Here is a 6,875-nt window from a genome sequence, read left to right as displayed (position 1 = left end):
TCATCACTTTCCACTAACCCATTAAAGAGTTTTTATATAATATATTTATCCTTTTAAAACTTAAATATCGAAAAGTAGTGGGAAGTCATTCAGATCAAATGATTGTCATGCTTTTTCGATGACCAAATTATTAATCTAATCCCCGGATGCTACGAAGTATCTAAGAGTTTCTTTTTCATGACGTGTGATTTATTGCTTCTAATAAATATGAGGGTTTCTTTGATATTTACTTTATTTAATATTTTTCATAATGTTTATAAAACATTATTCAATTCTTTTTTATGAATTATACTTACAAACCAAAAAAAATTGACCTAGCGGTAAAGAGTGACCCTCTCAAGTGATAGATCATGGGTTCAAGTCTTACTAGGAGAGATAAGTGGTTTTTAGGATTAAATTAAGACTATGATAGTTTGCTGTTTCAAAAAAATTATATTTACAAAATCAAAAAGATCCTCTAAATTTACATGTCAATCTAGTAACTGTTATATAATTTTGGAAAATCTTTAGAAAAGTCCTAAAATTTTAGTCCAATTTATGAAAAAGTCTCAAACTAAATTTGATTTACAGAAAAACACATAATACCGGTTAAAACTTCGAAAAAAAACCCTTTTCGACCGGTTTCGCAGATTTTGCCGGTATTCTGTGCTTTTTCGTTAGTTTGCTCAAAATTTTGGTACTTTTCCAAAAATTACATAATAACCAAAATATTGAGACTTTTTTTTTTAAATTGTCATGAAATTAATGGATATTATTATTAACAAATCATTTATAAACATAAAAAGAAAAATTATTATAAAAAGGAAATACATTTGTTGCTAAAATCTAGGAATAAATTGGTGGTCTAAGTACTCTATTGCTTCCTGACCACTTAAACTCTCTACGTTCTTCCTATGCATTGTTGTGGGTATGATGGTGAGATGAACTTAGTTAGCACTCATCTAATGTTGGTGTTCCTCTTATGTTGTTTAACCTAACTATAAACCAACATTCATACCTTACATGTTAACAACCACCGGCTAACATACATCTATAAAATGTGAAAAGTGAACCGTGAATGATAATTTATATGGAAACAAATGAATGGTTATTATCTATTTAAATTCTCATTCAAAGTTACTTTTCACTCTCGATAGATGTGTGTAATTTTATGGTTGTTACCGGGTAATGTTTGGAGGTTAGGTGGTTGTTAGGTTAAAGAACATAATGAAAGATCTATATGTTCGTGTAATGATATTTTCTAATAACACGTGATCATATAGCATCATGCCTAATAGCAAGTAGACACTTATTGATTGTGTATTAATAAATGTTATCAACTCTTGTATTGGTCACGCCTAACAGAATACTTCTCAATATGACACCCACAACGATACATAAGAAGAACATAGAGACTTTGGAGTGATCAACAAACAATAGAGAAGTACATAGTCGACCATTCTATTCCTAGAAATTAGCAACAAATATATTTTCATTGTTTATAATAAAAAAATTATGTTTATAAATGATTTGTTAATAATAATATCCATTAATTCCATAATAATTTTCAAAAAAGTCCCAATATTTTGGTTATCTGGTAATTTTCAAAAAAGTCCTAATATTTTAAGCAAACTAACGAAAAACGACAGAATACCGGCTAAATCTACAAAACCGGCCAAAAAGGGTTTTTTCGAAGTTTTAGCCGGTATTCTATGTTTTTCTGTAAACAAAAATTAGTTTGAGACTTTTTCATAAATTAAACTAAAATTTTAGGACTTTTCTAAAAATTTCCCTATAATTTTTTAGAGTAAATGTTCAATAAAAGTTATCTTTTTTAATAAACAGGAATACATGATGTACAATTTGATCAAATTATAACACATAAAAAATATAAAATATAGAGTACAAAAGGTAATTAATTGAAAAAAAAAACCATTTTATTGAGTAAGAGAAACTAAAAAATAATGTATTTATATCGTGTATTTCTTTACTTATTTACATAATTTTTAGGTTAGGTTTGACTTATTAGTTGAAACTAGTTGTAAGACCAATATATTACATGAGTTAATTTAAGAAAAAAAAATTAACAGGTTAAAATATTTGAGAATTTTGAATTTATAAGAAAATAAGAAAAATAATGAATTATTATAATAAAAATATTTTTTATCTTTTAAATTTAAACAAATAGTTTAAATAAATAAATAAAACTAATAAGCTTTAATTTTGAGAATTTTAAAATTAAAAAGGTAAGTTTATCCTCTTAGCTCCCCAACTAGTACTATTTCAAAATAAGCTTTAATTTTGAGAATTTTAAAATAACTAATAAGCTTTAATTTTGAGAATTTCAAAATAACTTAATTTTACTTGTCATCACCACATATCCTCTTAGCTCCCCAACTAGTACTATTTCAATTTTGCCTTCTAAATTTACTATGAATTTTATCATTCCACCTCATAACTCTAATGTTTTATTTTTTCCTTATCACCTCCTCATATCCTACTTTCCATTCTTTAAAATGTTTCAGTTCGACATGACACAACATATTTACAATATCTAAACCTTAACCCGAAACCTGACACGAAAATAAATGGGTTGACACGATACGACACGATAACTAAACGGGTCGTGTTATGGTCAAATCCTCTCAACCCGTTTAATTTATTGACACGACACGACACGAACCCGACACGACATGACACGTTTGCCAGTTATTAAAATATTAAAATATTGTCTAATTCATCTGGTACGTAATCACTTTGTTGATTAAATATTATGAAAATTATATATTATAAGATAAGAAATATAATCCAATAAATTAATATGAAAAGAAAATTAATATTAAAAGTCCAAAAATATATATGTCATTCCTTATTTTAAACGTAGCGAGTTATACGACAGATCAATTAACCGATTTTTCGATAAATACTAATATTTGTAAGACTATTAAAAAATCATTTTGCACATCAAAATTAGGTTAAGATTCATAACTCTTCAGGGTAGAGGGTGTCGATGTTGTTTGTGATAAATGGCTGACAGTAGCGTTGGTACTGCCAAGGTCACGATTCTGGCGTAATTAGGTAAGGCATTTTGTGTGTTTTGCGAGTTGTGCAACCCGTGAGTCTCTCTCTCTCTCTCTCTCTCTCTCTAAATGATAACATTTTACTTTCTCTCTTTTTAATAAAAAATTTCATTGTAAATCCTTCTCGATTCCATTTCAAAACCACACCTGTTATTCCTTTCAATTCAATTACATTTTACTTTTTAGTTTCGTTCTCATTTCAATTCATTTTTTTAAAATGGATGTTATTCATAAGCTAGATGTATGCGTAGAATGGTCCGAAATTGAAGAAGTGGTGTTGGAAAGAACATATACTGACACTCTAAAAAATAGTCAGGTTACTCAACATAGATCATCATATCTTTGGCGATTAGTTATGGATCACCTTAAGTAGCAACTTGTGAGGTTCAGATCGTTCAACACATCAAATTGCTGCCAAATAGAAAAGATATACAACAAAAAGTGAAAGATTTGAATGTTATTTTCACTCACAAGATGAATACCCAGGACGTCAGAGTTTCTGATGAAAACTTTTTAAACACAACAAAAAATGAGTATCGCAAACACCATAACATGAATTATTTTCGTTAAAAGGTGGCATGGAATATTTTAAAAGTCATATATTTTAGAATTTAAGGTTGTAAGAGATGAGAAATATGGGTTTCATGTGTTGTAGGTTGAAAAATATGGAAATAGATGAAAGATAAATGTTGATGTGGAGATGATGTGACAAGTGGGTTGAGAGGGATAAAAGTGATGGATACCGTCCACCTTTATGCTTTTAATTAATAATAATATGAAAACTTAGGGATTGTTTTTTATATATAATTAATGAAAGGTATATTTGAGAAAATTAAAAAAATGTTATAAACTCAATTGAAAAACTAATGTGAATAAAGTATTTTTAAAAAGTTTGGTTACAAGTTTTTTTTTTTTTTTTACATGACAATCTAAAAAAACTATAAAGCTAAAGAGATGTGACATGTCAAACAATCTTACGCCTTGTTTGATTGAGCTTCTAACCGGGTCCAAAAAAATACAATTCAACATGTTTGATATGGCGTTTACACTCTTGGACTCGGTTCAAACTTTTTAGTTGATTCAGCCCCTTCTCTTCAACTGATGAACTGGGACAAAATACACACAAAAGGTTTGTTTTATAGTGTTGCCCTACTCTTTTATGAACACCTCCACAGAGAATGCTATCTCCCTACCATTACATAATCCTTCCCACCAGTTGCAACCGACGATCGCTTCTTCCAACCTGCTACAACCGACGACCGCCATTCTTCCGTCATACATACTCCTCCGATCACTCGACCGGAGACCACCATTCTTCCAAATAGGTGAGTATATATTCCAGTTTACTCCATTGCTGCTGAGATTTCGATTTTTGTTCCTTTTCGACTTGTTGTTCTTTTTTGATTTTGTTGTGAATTGTTGTTATGAATTTTTCAATTGGTGGGACAATAAGTTGAGAATTTTTTTTGTTTGTTGTTGCTATGATTTTTTTTTTACACAATTGTTCATTAAAAACTCACTAACTGATCCTTTAATGGCATGATATGAAATTAAGAGATGATATCAGTTTAAATTAGACAGAAGAAAAATCATCAAGTGTAAATGAAATAGATGAGATCAGTTAGTTAGTAAAGATGGCAATCTAATACCTATAATTATAACTATATACCCTTGAATTATTGTTTATCATTGAGCTTGCATTGTGGTTGTTGACTATTATACCTACTTCATAGATGTTCAGGCTTTTCTATGTTATACGCCAGTGTCTTTGGTGGGATTAAACATTGTTCGTTTTACTAGTATGAATGTTTGGAACTTTGGATTATATTGTGTCCAAAATTAGTGTATTCAAATCACACAGTGCGGTACTAAACCTTTCACACATCATACATAATATCCAATTATATGACATAGTCTCTAGAATTACTAGATTTTGGCACATACAATGGTATTATGATAAAGAGTCTTGTAATTAAGGTGGTGTACTATAAAAATGCCATCAAATAGTAGGAACATTGTATGATATATCAGCTACTCATTTATACTCACTCAAAGTTGTAAGAACTTGAAATTTAGAGAAAGTTGACTTTTAGTCAAAGATTGGCCAAAATGGCAAAGTGGTCAATTATGAGAAAAATATGAGAATATGAAGTTATGACTTCATGAAAATGGCCAATAAGAGTTTAAGTCATTTAGAAGATGTTATATAAGTATCTCAAGAGAAAGAATGTATTATTGGTCAAAAGGGTAAAATATGTATTTTATGCTTTTGAGGCCAACTTTGTGACTTAATATATTAAGACCCCTATTAAGTCATTAAGATATGACTTAACAGATGTGTAAAGTATGCTATCACCTGCACGTGGATATAGAACATTGAAAACGGGTAAGAAACAAAAAAGTTATGAAGGATTGAAGATTGAAGAAAAATGTCCCAAGGCTGGAAGGAAATCAGCTAAGGGTTGCTATCAAGTCGTAACCACGGAACGGTGGGTATAGTATCACGGTTGGCACGGGTTCTTCGTAAGAAAGATGAGCAATTTACATTGTTTCATGGCATCGTATATGGGTGTCGTGGTGTGGTGGCCAAAGTAGGTTGCTAGTGGAGGAAGAGCACCAATACATGGCAAGTAGAATGCCACGGCATGCCAAGAAAATGCACGCCAACTTACTGAGGTCAAATGGTCACTGTAACGCTGTGCATAGAAGGCCATGGCAGGGTTACACATCAAAACATAAGCCTATCAAGCCTTCATTCTCATCTTTTTGCGCCCAAACACCCCATAGCCAAGCTCCGACGATTTCAAGTACGAGGAAGGATCAAGAGGCGATTTTGGGTGCATATGGCTTGGATTACAGAAGAGAATCTCATGAGGTAATCATTTTAGCCATTGTTAAGCAAGTTAGGGCTAAATGGTGATTTTGATGAATTGAGCTAATTATGTTATATTATATTAAGTAAGCTCGTTAGAAGTGTTAGAGAAGGTATTTAGATGCCTTAAACAAGCTTGTATGTGATTCCCATGAGTGGGATCAACCCAATTAGGGTTAGGGTTTGAAACCCTAACTAGTGATTATGTAACACCTAGTTTCGGATGTTTCTAATTTTAGAATAGAGAGTTGTAAATGGATCAAGCAAATGTTTTGGGGTTCAAAGGAATAGAGTTAGACCTATCGGATGTTTATAATGTTGGTTAAGTGATGTAAGCCTTCGAATTGTGATTTGAAGAGAAAGGGTAAAATGGGAAAAGTAATATATCGGGCTTCTTGCATGGATTATGGTTTTAGTTAGACATGTATCCAGTCAAAAGTAATTTGATAAGGTTGTAGGGCTTGTCAATACCTTCCGCACTTATAAAGATCGCTGAAAATGGAGATGAAATGAAGAATATATAATTGTTTGTAGTTGGAATGGAATTGGGTGAAAACCCGTTATCATGAGGTGAAAAGCATGTTCTCATAACATGAGAAGCATGTTCTCACGACGGTACAATCAGGTTGTCACGAGGTGAGAACTAGGCAGCCCCAGCCCACAAATTTTAGGGTTTTCTATGTATTTAAAGGCTGGTTCCGTGTTTTGGGGTATTTTTTCCACCCTCCATCACACCAAAAGCCCTTTGAGAGAAAACTTAGCTTCCCTTTCACCACTTTGATCCTCCCATCTCCCTTCTCATCCATTTTTGGAATTTTTGGTGGTTTTGAAGAAATGCTTTCATGCAAGATTGATCCTTGAAGCTTGGCAATTGAAGATCTCAACTATCATCTACCTTATAGACCTTTGTATAAAGTTCCAAGCTTTATTGCATTTCATCTTTG

Source organism: Lactuca sativa, chromosome 3 (genome assembly GCF_002870075.4).
Source record: "Lactuca sativa cultivar Salinas chromosome 3, Lsat_Salinas_v11, whole genome shotgun sequence".
Classification (NCBI taxonomy): Eukaryota; Viridiplantae; Streptophyta; class Magnoliopsida; order Asterales; family Asteraceae; genus Lactuca; species Lactuca sativa.
Note: the sequence above shows the minus strand (reverse complement) of the source record.